Raw genomic sequence first — 14,473 nt, 5'->3', positions numbered from 1 at the left:
AGTCAAATTTGAGCATTTTACATACCAAGCTTACTGACTACCCATATTATATTCATTAACGTCAAAATCATTTTGTCATTTTTAAATTTTCAAATAGGCTACGTAAGAAATATCTGCCCCCTAGAAAGGTTACTAAAACTGGTTCAAAACTACATCTTCTTCGTGTTTCTACCCTCGTGCCTTTGGAAAAATCCTCACATATATCAACCCTAAGGCTTGGAAATATCCACAAGACCTGTTTGGTTAACCCAAAGGAGGAATCATCTGGAGAACAGTACATGAGAATAAGCTTTGTTAGTAAATTATTAGAAGAAGGTGTTTAAGCTTATCTGCATCTACATACTTCCAGGCATCTGTTCTTCAACTAAACTATTTTTTGACTGGTCATTTATTGTGTCATAATCAGGTTCTTAAACTTAAATTATCTCCCAAAACAAAACTGAAAATCTCCACAGCTGCCGGTAGCAGGTGAGTTCTAACGCCTTTAAGTTGCATTTAACAATCAGCTTGACTCAAGAAATAATCTTATTTTTGTCGGGAGCTACGGATATGTAGAACTGTGTTTTTAAGAATATTGTTCCTGAATAACTCTTGATAATTCTTTAAAACAATATTTTAATAGAGATATAAAACCTAGAAATAGGTAAAAGACTAGTAGCCTATTAGTTTAATTAACAGCAATATGAATGAGACACGAACTCGCAGCTCTCCAGAAAATTTGCGCGTTTGACAGCTAAAACAATTTCTGGGAATTTTACCCCACCCCTTAATTAAAAATCTAGCACTATTCCCTCAAAATGTTATGTGTATACAACTACGGATGAGCCATATAAAGAGTTGTGCATACCTAATATAAAGGAGCATGGGCAGTTCTTTGTCAAGGTTCAAAGTAATGTCTATTACATCACGATATATTGGAAATGGTAGTAATCCAGACATAAAAATCAGTAAGATGGTTAAAAACATTATTGTTACATTTATTAGAGCTGTCCTGTTTTTAATGGAAGGTTGAAACCACACAAAAGCTCTATATTTTCTGGAAATGGTAGTAGCCCAGACAAAACAATTTTTAATAAGATGGTTAATGGTATTAGTTCTACATTTATTAGAACTGGCTTGTGTTCTATTGAGGGTTGAAACCAAACAGAAGCTCTATGTTTCCTGGTCCTTAAAATGTAAATTCTGTCAAGAAATCTTAGTCAGAATAAAAGAAGAAGCTTTTTACTTTCTTTGTGATCATAAGCAAAATTCTGGTTGTATATTTATCTTCTCTTTATAGTGCTGATGTATAACACATTATTTCCCCGTATAAAGGCATCTCCATATTTCTTCTTTAGTTGACCATTATGATATTCTTCAGTCTGTTCTAAAGCAATATTCATATAACCATCAAGGCAGGCTAGAACACCTGAAAAGGGAGAAAGAAAAAAATTTAAATAGATGATGAAATTAACAAAATTTACAATTTAATATTACCCACTTTCCACTAAATTCATGGTGTAGGACAGAAATCATAACAGAGCAAACCAAATATACCATTTAATTATCCATCTATTCTATTTGAATTAAACCTATTGTTTTCGAATTATTTATTGAATTAATTATTTATACCAAAAATTACTCTTCAGAGATAAATAGTCACTGCTGTTGCAATTTGTCCCAATCCTATACACAAAACTTGGCTGATTTTGTGTTTTAATAATTTTCTTAAAGTTCTTGATAAGGGACTTTATACTATTACCTTCAGATTACCTTAAACCATATTATGGAGCAAAAAGGGTCCTTTAGAGTCACTGGCCAGTAATGATGGAGAGCCCTTGACTAAATGGCGTCCTAATCTGTTTTCCATGGTTTTTTGAACCAAATCTTGTCAACCATAATTTTAAATGCATCAACAGAGGGGGGAGTGACAGCTGTCCCAGGAAGGTTGTTCCAATTGGTTTCCACCCTATTGAAGAAGTATTGGTTATGTACACTGGTATATGCTCTATTCCAGGATAACTTCTTACTATGCCCCCATGTCCTGAAGGATTCACCAAGATGAAAGGGCTTTTGACCGGAGGAGTGGCAAATCAGAAGTTTACAAGCCATTTTGACATCACCTCTCCAGTATGTATAATGGGTATTTAGAGCTATAGCATATGCAATTGAAACAGTTGGTCCAAACTTTTGCATCCGTCAACAGCTTTTATTGCTGTCTTTGGACAGAACATACTTTCTGCCACCCTAGTTCTAGGGTGTGGTAACATACATCCTAAATTCAAAGAATAGTCACACAAGACCCTTGTACAGCTTGACCATAACTTTGGATGATCTACTATGTACTGTATAGTTAATTATGCTGAAGGCCTGGGATGCTTTGGCAACTGAGGTTTGTGCCTGATTGTAGAATTTCAATTCCTTGTCATTGATAATACTCGGATCTCTCAGCTGCTGAAGAAGTGATTAACTGTCTATCTTAAAAAGATTGTCAATTAGAGTTGGTGACAGAAACGTTCAAGAATTGGTCCAGAACATAAAATATATACATATATATTTTACGAATATATACATATATAGCTTATATCTATACATATATAAGAGCTTACTTGCTTACAATGCCAAAAATAAGAACATGATATTCAAAAGGACTGGAACACACGGAGAGTTGCTGCAGCCAATAACATTTAATGGAGTGAAAATTGACCGAATAGAAGAAACACGTTATCTGGGATTCGTTACTGATTGTAATTTGTCATGGAAAAAGCATAGTGATATTGTGTCTTCTAAAGTCTCAAGAGGTGTTGGAATACTGCGTCGCTTTAAAAATGTTTTTCCAACCAGTGTCATTATTATGCTATATCATTACTTAATAACTCCATACATATATTACGGTTGTTCACATTGGGCTAGCAATTTTTACGGTAATTTCAAAAAAGTACAGATACAACAAAACAGGGCTTTACGAGCTATAGGTAAGTATGAAAGAGGCGTTGTTAGTACTGAATCTATTTTTCGAAAGTTTGGTATTTTAAACGACAAATTAGAGATTACCAGATTGGAACGTTTGTATATCAGTGTTTGAACAATATTGGCCCAAAGGTGTTTTCTGACTTATTTAAAAGGAATGCTTTTTATCACAAGAATGATACAAGAAATGCGGAAGTGTTGGCAAGCCAAGAGCGAAATACTACACGTTTTACAATAAAGCATATGGGTTCTACCGTTTGGAATTCGATTCCTGGGGGGATACAAAGTGCAGTAAGTCTATCCAAATTCAAGGCACACCTGAAGAAACACTTCTTGACAGATCAGCGTTGAAAAAAAAGCGTTTGTTATAGTGATTGGAAGTTATGAGATGACAGCATGTTTGCGGATTAATTAATTTGAACAAATTGCATTTAGATGTTTTTTTTTACCCCTTACTTCTTTCTCTTTTTTTCATGTGCGTTTTGTGCTTATTTACAAACCGTTTGTCTAACTGTTTTGTGTCATCATGTTAGGCCAAGAAGTTGAGAATACACAGTCGCGTCTGAATTTATTGTAGAAAAATCCTCTTATAATTGATACGTTTCTAGCATCTAATATCTAGTTTTTCCTCTTTCAGTGTTCCTTTTTCTCTTTTTTTTTTAAAGTACTATAGATGAACTTGATTTGAAGTAAGAAATCACTTTGACTGCCTTTACAGGCCCATTTGGGCTTTCCTGCTGCCGAAGGTAGCGTGTGATTTATAGTAATTTTGATTAATAAATTATTTGTGAACTTGAACCTGAACTCTAAGTGCTCAAAAACATCTTTTCAAGAGTACTTTAAAAACATATTTAATAATTTTTGCTTGCATAGCTGTCAGTGCTTAAGTACCAAATACATATACAAAACTTCTTAAATGTCGCCTGGATATTTAGAACCAATTTCAAGATGTTGGGGTTATCAAACAGTTCATAGTAGTGAACTGTAAGTAAGGATCAACATGGCTCAATAGAAACCGAAACTCTAAAAAAAAAATTATACCAACAGATATATCAAACAAACCGGCTTATTATGCTGATTAAATAAAAAAAAAAGTGTTTTTTTTAACTGTAAGTAAGGAGCGAGATTAAAACTTAAAACGAATGGAAATTATTCCGTATATGAAAGGGGCTGTCCCCTCCTCAACGCCCCACTCTTTACACTAAAGTTTGACTCTTTCTCACAAACTTCAGAGTAAAGAGCGAGCGTTGAGGAGGGGACAGCCCCTTTCATATATGGAATAATTTCTGTTCGTTTTAAATTTTAATGTCGTTCCTTACTTGTAGTTAAAAAGACTTGTTTTTTTTATTTTATTTCTGAACGTTTTTTAATTAATATAGATTTCAATTTTTGCTCATCATACATGAAGAATTAAAAAGGAATTTTCATATTATATTTTTTGCGGCTAAATGGCTTTCTCATAGTTTTGATCAGACGATTTTGATAAGAAAAGGGGTGGGGAAGGAGGCCTAGTAACCCTCCAATTTTGAGCTACTTAAAAAGGCAACAATAACTTTTTATTTTTTACAAACGTTTTTATTAGTAATAAATATACGAAACTTACGAATTAACTTACGTAACGAACTTCTATATTTGTATATTTTTATTACGTATATGAGGGGGTTCGCCCCTCGTCAATAGCCTGCTCTTTACACTAAAGCTTGAGTTTTGTCCCAATTCCTTAAGAATGACCCCTGAATCACAAAGGCCATAGAATAAATAGTTGAAATTACTAAAAATACTTTAGCATGAAGAGCGAGGTATTAAGGAGGAGACGAATCCCCTTATATGTAATCATTTCTGTTGGTTTTAAGTTTTAATGCTGCTCCTTACTTCCAGTTGAAAAAACTTGTTTTTATTTATTTTTTGATTGTTTTTTTTTTATTAATGATAGAAAACCCTGCACCCCCTTCATGGAGATTCTCATCCTCATAATAAATTCCTCCAAGGAAACATCCTCCCAAGTGATTTCCCGTTACATATATTTTAACATATATATTTTGAATCAAACAGTTTGTGGTAACTAACTGTAGTAAGGAGCAACCCATCTCAATAGTAACCTAAACTCTAAAAAAAGGGAATTTTGATACCAATAGTTTCATCAAAAGAATCGTATTTTTTTGCTGATTTTAAATATATAAGTTTCATCAATTTTAGTTTTACCAATCAAAAGTTACAAGCCTGAGAAAATTTCCTTTACTTTGGAAAATAGGGGGAAACATCCCTTAAAAGTCATAGAATCTTAACAAAAAGCACACCATCAGATTCAGGATATCAGAGAACCCCATTGTAAAAGTTCCAAGCTCGTATCAACAAAGATGTGGAATTTTGTATTTTTTGCCAGAAGGATGCGTGCGTGTTTGGGATGCGTGTGGTTTTTTGTTCTATTCCCAGGGGTGATTGTATCGATCCGGTGGTCCTAGAATATCTGGAGAGGGCTCATTTGAACAGAAATTAAAAGTTCTAGTGCTCTTTTTAAGTGACCAAAAATATTGGAGGGCAACTAGTCCCCCACCCAAACCCCTTTTTTCTCGAAGTCCTACAATCAGAATTTTGAGATAACCATTTTGTTCAGTATAGTTGAAAGGCCAAATAGCTCTGCCTTTGGAAATATCATGATTCCCAACAGCCCCTGGGGAAAGGTCTTTCAGTTACAAAATTTGCCCATTGTTTATATATAGTCTTTGTTACGGGGAAGTATGCATACATTTTTTGGGTTAGGAAGGATTTTCCACTGGTGGGATTTTCCACGAAAATAATTTTCCATGGGAGGGAAGTTTCCAGGGAGTGAATTTTTCAGGGGAAATTTTACACTGGGGGATTTGCCATTGAATTCGTCTTATTTCTTGCTTTCTCTTTGCCAAATCAATTCTACACGTGGAGATGTTGAGGGTAATTGTCTGGAATTAATTTTCATTCTCTTTGCCAACTCAATTTTACGAGTGGAGATGATGAGGATAATTGTCTGGAGTAAATTTTCACCAGGATTGAATTTTTAGAGAATAAATCCGTGGGGAGGAGGGATCTTTCCGTGGAGGTGTAGCCAGATATCCTGGCATTATTAAAAAAAAAAAGATCAAAATTAAATAAAAACAACAAATCTGTTCAACTGAAAGTAAGTAGCAATATTAAAAGTTAAAACGAACAGAAAACTATTATGTATATGAGAGGGGTTGCTCTTCCTCCACACTTGCTCTTTCCACTAAATTTTGAATTATGTTTCAATTCTTTTAGAACAACTCCTGAAACACTGTGTTCGTTTAATTAGAACAATAAGAAGCTTTTTAAAAGTACTAAAAAAACATTAGCATAAAGAGCAAGGTGTTGAGGAAGAGCCACCCCTCTCGTTTACGTAATAATTTCTGTTCGTTTGAGGAAATAATTGTTTGAAAACAATTAGAATTACTGCATTTAATTACTGCAGCAGCTTGTTTTTAGGCATACCTTTAAAGGTATGGTAACCTTTTTATATATTATCTGTTCATACTGACAAGATAAATTCTTTCAAGTCTTGTGTTGATAAACTTTATGCTAATGGTAATCACTTTTATTACTGACTTAAATAAATTCTTTGAATATTGTATTGTGTTTGTTTACTATTACGTATTATAGTTATACTACTATCACCACCATTAACAAATCATCACAGCATGAAACAGGTTGAGGCCAACACAACAGTACACACTTTTCTTGTGCCCAAATCTATTCGAAGCTTCACCCTTACCCCCAACCATGAAGTTCCAATGTCCACTAAATGCTTTCTGATTACCTTTACCCACCTTGGTTGGGGACAAACTGTGTTTTGTTTGGCTGCAGATGGATGCCCAAAAAGCACATGGATCAATTGTATGACAAAGCCTCACTTTGCACCTTGGAATAAGGATAAGAAAGCAAAACCATAACGGAGGTATACAAAATGAACATAAAGGGTGAAGCTTGGGTCTAAGTATTTTTATCTAAAGAGCAATTTTTTTTTCAATGAAAATATCCAAGAAATGTGTTTTTTGACATCTAGAGAGGGAGGAGTAGATGACCAAACATTCTAGATGGGAATAATCCCGAAATTGATATCCCTGTTATCCTGGAATTTAGTTCAATAGCTTATTTTTACTTGGCATTAATCAAGGAGCTGTTTATGGTATGTGGCCTAGAAATCCTGAAAAATGATATAATTTAAATGTTAGGCTCAAAGACATTCAAGGAAATGCAAAGACTGGCAGCTGACAAAAGGTAGGGTCAAAGTAGAGAAGTCAAATCCTTCATTGCCCTTTCTTCCCAGACTAGAGATATGCAGCAATTGCTAGAAGATATTGTATTGGAATCCACAAATTCTCTTCTTGTGATTCTTGTCTAGACCCAGTCAACAAGGACTTTGGCTTATCCTTAGACCTAGCCTTACCCTAAATCCTCCTATACCTTTAGAGACAATTAGAGGATCGACGAAGAGTTGCAAGGCATCTATTATCACTGTAACTGCCTAAACATCCTCCTATTTGGTTTGGGGTGAAACATTGAGATTTGTGATGTCAACTTAGTAGCTGTAATCTTAAAATAAAAATAGACTGAAAGACATAGGTTCAATTCTAATGGTTTACAAACAATTATTTCATCAAACAAAAAGAAATTATTACATATATGAAATGGGTTGCTCTTCCTCAACACCTCACTCTTTATGCTAAAGTTTTTTAGTATTTTAAAAAACCTTATTATTGTTTGATTTAAATAAACATTGTGTTTCAGGAGATGTTCTAAAAGAATTGAGACATAATTCAAACTTTAGCGTAAAGAGCAAGTGTGGAGGAAGAGCAAGCCCTCACATATACATAATAGTTGCTGTTTGTTTTAAGTTTTAATATTGCTCCTTACTTTCAGTTGAAAAAACTTGTTGTTTTTATTTAATTTCTGATCATCTTTTAAATTGCCAGGAAATATGGCTACATATCCACAGAAAAATCCCTCATCCCCATGGATTTACTATCAAACAATTCAATTCTGGTGAAAAATTACTCCAGACAATTACCTTCAACATCTACATGCATAAAATTGAGTTGGCAAACAGAAGGCAAGATGTAAGACAAATTTGTATGGGAATTCTGGCAAATCCCCCAGTGTAAAGTTTCCTCTGAAAAACCCACTCCCTAAAAACTTCTCTCCCAAGGAAAATTATCTCTGTGGAAAATCCCACTGGCAGCTGAAGGCGTCTGAAGCTGCATAATCCTAACAAATTAGTTGGCCCTGATGAAGTTCACCCACGAGTATTGAAAGAAGCCCAATGCGGAAATACCCCTTCCCCTTAGAAACACGTTTCAGAAGTCTCTTGATACTAAGCAGATTCCTCAAGACTGGCGGAATGCTAACGTTACACCTGTACACAAAGGGGGTAGCCGCAACAACGTTTCCAATTATCGACCCATTAGTCTTACATCTGTAGCTGGTAAAATCTTAGAAGGAATCGTGAATACTCACATTGTCGAACACCTGACCACCAATGAGCTGCTCAATGATAGTCAGCATGGCTTTAGACATGGACGTAATTTGATTGTTGTGTATGATTATGTTACTGAGCATCTAGATCAAGCAATCCCTGTCAACTTGGTTCTATTGCATTTTGCGAAAGCCTTCAATAAAGTATGTCACTGTTGACTAAGGACCAAGTTATTTGCAATTGGAATACATAATGCAATCGTAGAGTGGGTGCTCCAGTTTCTTTCCGGGAGAAAGCAAAGGGTGAAAATATTTGGAAAAAATGGACAGGTATTCTTTTCAGAAGAGGTGGAAGTATTAAGTGAAGTGCCCCAGGGAACCATCTTGGGACCAACTTTATTCAACATTTATATTAATGATGCACCAACCACAGTCAAAATAAAATAAGTCTTTATGCTGATGACTCCAAACTCATTGGACCTGTAGATACACCCAATAAGAGAGCCTCTATGCAGAATGACCTGTGGGTACTTTCCCATTGGCAGCTTTGTGGAGGCTTGAATTCAATGTAAATAAATTTTGACCAATCCACTTTGGAAAGAAAAATGAGAAATGCCCTTATCATATGTTAGGGATGGATGTATCAAGACAGACTATTATCTTGTCTGAAGCAGAGAGAGACTTGGGGGTCATAGTTGATAAAGAATTAAAATTCACTATACACACACAGACAGCTGTAGCCAAAGCACTCCAAACCCTGGGCATTATAAAAAGAACAATCACAAGTAGGTCACTTATGGTGATGACTAAATTATATAAGGCATTGGTCAGGCCTAATTTGTAGTTTGGCATGTGTGTTGCTAGCCCCCTCGACAAAGTTGACCAGCAGAAGTTAGAAACAGTTCAGAGATGGGCTACGAAAGCAATTGAGGGATGCAAATACTTAAACTACTCATCCCGTCTGAAGAGGCTGAAACTCCCCACTCTTGTCTACAGAGGCAAAAGGGGTGATATTATTATGATGCATAAGCTCCTGAATTATAACTCCATTAAATAAGCTATTTCAACTTGACCAGTCTGCCAGAATTAGGGGGCATAGTCAGAAACTATATCAGAAGAGAGTTGCCACTAGACTACGCAATAACTTCTTCACTTACAGGATAGTGAGTTTGTGGAATTCTCTCACCAAAAAAGCAGTCACTACCCCTAGTACTGCTGCCTTTAAAAGAGCCATTGATGGAGAATGGTCATCAAAGCCATGGCGAACTGAGTGGGATGCTGTTGAGATATCCAACCATCATCATCACTAACCAGCGATTCTACAGGATTTAATCCTTATTTCGCTGGACAATGCGATTTAAGGTAATTTAATTAAAGGGGGTGTTTCCCTCTTTTATCCAAAATAAGGCAAATTTACTCAGGCTTGTTACCTTTAAAGGGTAGGACTAAACTCACTGAAACTTATATATTTGAAATCAGCATAAAAATATGATTATTTTGATATATTAATTGGTATCAAAATTCCTTTTTTAGAATTTTGGTTACTTTTGTGCTGGTTACTCCTTACTTACAATTTGCTACCACAAACTGTTCAATTAAATAAAAAAAAACAGGTTTTTTCATCTGAAAGTAAGGACCAACATAAAAACTTAAAATAAACAGAAATTATTACATATACAAGGGGTGTTACTCCCTCCTCAGCACCTTACTCTTAAAGTAAAGATTTTTTAGTATTTTTAATAAAGCTCCATATTGTTCAAATTAAATGACTCTTGTGTTTCAGGAGTTGTTCTTAAAGAATTGGGACAAAATTTAAACTTCAGCATAAAAAACAAGGTGTTGAGAAGTGGCAACACCCCTCATTTACATAGTAATTTAAGTTTGTTGTAAATTTTAATATAGCTCCTTAGTTTCAGTTGAGAAAACTTGTTTTTTTTTATTTGATATCCAAATGTTTTTTAAATAATGCCAGGAAATCTGGCTGCACCTCCATGGGAAAATCTCTCCTCCCCATAAAAATATTCTCTAGACAATTTATTCTCAGTGAAAATTTACCCTGAAAAATTACCCTTAACATCTTTACATGTAAAATTGAGTCAGAAAAGAGAACACAAGACTTAAAAAAAGGATTCTGTATAGGAATTCCAGGAAATTCCCCCAGTGAAAAATCACTTTAATGATTAAATCACTTTGATGATTGGTGCTATGTACAAGATTAATACTGTTGCAGCTAAAATGGGAAATGAAATTAGCAGCTGGTTTTTTAATAAATCAGGATATAAGCAGGGTTATGTTCTATCCCTATATATATGAAAATTAATGTTAAGAAGAATAAGTCACTAAGGCTAAGAATAAGTGAAGATGAAAATGTGACCTTGGGTAATGAAAAGATTGATCAGGTTGCAGTGGCAGATCCAGGGAGGCTCCCACACCCTGATGTAGTGATGGATTTGTGGTTGGGACTGCTTGCTCTGGTTTGGGTTAAGACAAAAGTTGTTGTTTTTGTAATTGGTTTAAATAGCTGAGTCTTTAAAAAGTGTTTAATTATTAAGACTATTTTGTTTTACAAAAAAAAATGAAACAAGGTTACAGTTACTCAGTGCTATCTCTGTTAGATTTTACTAATGACAAATATTGCCAAAAAGCATTTAATTAAAATTAAATTAACCAAGGGAATCTGTCCATATTACCACAAAAGCAACTGGGAGGCAAAAATCTTCATTTCAAAATAACAAAGAGGCGAAATTTAAATCCTCACTTCTTAAGGCTGTCAAAACAATATTTCAGGATTGTGCTGTCACAATGGGTTTGAAAAGCAAAATATTCACTTCTTTGTACTTTCAAAATTTGTTTTCGAATCTTGCTATGGAACTGATGCAAATAAATTTATATCATTACTTTTTTTGGCTGTCTGTTTGGTTTTTGGGTTTGCTTTTTTTTGCAAAGCAGAGTGATTTTTAAAACATTGTTGCTTTTTAGGGGATTTGCATAATAGAAAGCAAATGTATGAAAAGTGCAAAAATTATCAATTTAAGTTTTGGATTTTGGTGAGCAAATGATGGCCACTTTACTGCCTATTTTCATCTAATAAAAGTTCTGCATTAAATGGCATATCACCTAGTCTGTTCATCCTAAAACAATAAAACAAAGGCCAAACTCTTTAGAACTTTAATAAAGGTTCATGCAAGTCTATACATAAAACTAAGTATATGAGTCAAAATACTCCTTCAAAGGTCAGAATAATCATTTACATAGAATAGATTTTTGAGAAATTGTTCATAAAAGAAGGCAAATAATTATGTGTTTATTTTTTTTTTTATCTAACTGGTATAGATGGTTCTCTGTTTTCTCAGTTTGAATCAGTGGAATGGCATTATTATATTATTTTTTTTCAAACATTCACTAATAAAATGTTGATAAAAAGTGGAAATTCACACAGCTTGAGTTAATTATAAAAATGGAATGTAACTACAGTATTACTTCAGAATTTATCACCTTCTCAATACCAACCAGTCACAAAATATAGTTGTGTTTTTGCAGAAGGGTTGTATATATTTGTCCATAAAATTGTCTAAACTACTATATACACCACTGAGGATTTTTATACTTATTTTGATACATGCCATCAAATCATATTTCCATGATTAGTTGTTTATGAATCAAATTTTTTACAGGACAATTCTCTTACTTAATGCTAAATCTGAGTCAAATTTCAGATTTTTATTTTTGTGCTCAACAGACATACTGAGATTTAAACTTTGAATTAAATATATGAAAATCTCAGCTTGAAAATCTGAGGTTTAAATCACCAATCTATACCTATCAAATACAAAAATAACAAATACATAATTATTTGTTTTTCAAGGAGTATTTTAACTCAGATACTTAGTTTGAAGCACATACTTACATGCATCTTTATTAAAGTTAATATTTTTCTGGTGATTTTGGTCTTTATTTGAATATTTTAGGATGAATAGAAGATGAAATACTAACAAAGAGCTCTAAACTGACAGGACTCTATCTACCATATCTATATTCACCAAAATATTGAGGTAGACACTGATTGTGTAATAAATAGATATGGTGGTTGTGGAAATACAGAAATCAACTTTTCTTATAAAATTGTGAATTCTGTAGCTTAAGAAAAATATATAGAGCTTTAAAAAGTAGAAAGATATGCTATGTTGTTATGAAAGGTAAGATTTTGATTAGTAAATTTTTGAGATTTTGTCAAAGTTGACACTGTTTATTAAAACATTATTTTTAAAAAGAAAGAGAGATTAGTTAATGCTTTATTGCCAATACTTAAAACCCTTGTTTTAAATTTCTTCTATGCATTTCTAGCTCTTCATTCTGTTTTTCTTGTTATACCCACAGATGGTGAACAGCTTTTTATTTATTTTTTTTTAAGGTGAGGTGGTTTTTATAACTTACTATTTTTTGTATCAATATTTTTATATCATTTTAATTTCAACAGATTCATTAGAACTTTAACCATCACCAGATATTATATTAAATTTGTGGCCATTTTCTACTACCTACCTACAACCCATAATTGTCATGGTTTGCTTTAAATTGCATGTATTTATTTGTTTGCAAGTTTGTCAAAGTAACCAATTATACACTCCCCCCACCTAAAGAAAATTCTGGATCTGCCCCTGTTAAGTGGACAGCTTCTCTTACCTTGGTAGTATTATTAGTTAAGACAGTGGGAGTAGTGAAGATGTTTTAAAAGTAGAATAGCTAAGGCTCAGGGTGTTTTTTTTTTCACAATTAAAAAAAAAGTTTGGAAGAACAGGAAGGTAAATCTGCATGCCAAGATTAGAATGTAGGAAACTAAAGTGACAACAGTTCTCAAATGTGGCTCTGAAGCATTGGCACCTCAAAAAGCAGAAGAAGATTTCTAGATATTTTCTAGACATTGTATATGGATTGTTCTGGGGACCTGGCTTACTGACCATATTTTGAACTATAGGCTGTGCAAAGAGTGTGGTTCAATCCCTTTTTCTAGGGCTATAATGAGAGAAAGGTTGAGATGACTAGGGCATATTCTATGGATGAAGGAAGCCAGATTGTTGAAGATTGTCTTTTTTAGCCAACTATCTAAAGCTGAATAGAAAGCAGGTCATCTGTAGTTGAGGTGGGAGGATGTAATAAATAAAGATTTAAAGGAAATGGGAACTTCCTATGAGGCTTTGAATAGATTGGGATGGAGGAGGATCATGCATAGCTGTTTCATCCTTAGGCAGCTTGGTACTGTGGTGAGATTCTAGTAGTAGTAGTAGCAACAATTATGAACAACATAGCCTATTTGGATTCAGGATGAAATTCTGATTTTAGAGGTAGGGTTGTTTCTTAGCAATCTGAAAACTATGTTAATTGAAGTATTTACCAAGGCACCAAGTGATATGCTATATCTGCTTTCATACTAGCTAAATTATGTTGTAAACTGTAAATTTACTGAAATTCTGATTATAGCCTAGAGAACCTATGATTTAGGCTAAATATGACATGAAATTCAATAATTAAAAAATATATTATTAGGGCTACATATGTGAATTTAGGTTCACTGTTACCCATCAATATTTTTGAAGATAGTAAAACCCATTTTCTAAAAGTTTACCAAAACAGTGTCAACCCAAGCTTTATAGCCATACATCAGGACTGAATCCATAAAAGTAGGATATCCAAATACAAAAAATAAGAGTAAATACACACCTCTGTAATCGACGCCACTGTTTAGCTTGACAACAACAGGTCTTCCAATTATTTGCTTAAGAAAATCATTTGGAGTCTGCTTCCGGCTCATGATTTTCCTCGTTTTTGATTTTTAAACCTAAGGTTTTATTTGGTTTGTTACAATAATTACCGATACGGCAAAATTGTGCCATATTTTTGGCTGTTTTGGATATAATTTAAAACCATAGCACAATGGGGTGAGATCAGAAGTTTTATGGATTTCATAAAACCTTCTCAAAGTAAAAGAGCACGGACAACAGCCATGTGAAATGAAAGAATTACCACAAAGTAATATTTTCTTTTTTGTCGGGAGATGGATTAG

General features: G+C 33.9%; 1 long non-coding RNA gene across 1 annotated transcript; it reads right to left on the bottom strand.

Annotated features, from left to right (window-relative positions):
• Positions 1 to 1,205: 1,205 nt before the first annotated feature.
• LOC136035345 (uncharacterized) lies at positions 1,206 to 14,266 on the bottom strand. The gene is made up of 2 exons (XR_010619394.1): positions 14,131 to 14,266; positions 1,206 to 1,408 (listed from the first exon to the last, which is right to left on the bottom strand). It is a non-coding gene; the product is annotated as an uncharacterized LOC136035345 (long non-coding RNA).
• Positions 14,267 to 14,473: the final 207 nt, after the last annotated feature.

This window comes from Artemia franciscana, chromosome 14 (assembly GCF_032884065.1).
Source record: "Artemia franciscana chromosome 14, ASM3288406v1, whole genome shotgun sequence".
Lineage (NCBI taxonomy): Eukaryota > Metazoa > Arthropoda > Branchiopoda > Anostraca > Artemiidae > Artemia > Artemia franciscana.
The sequence above is the reverse complement of the archived record's forward strand: the minus strand, read 5'-3'. Positions and strand labels throughout refer to the sequence as shown.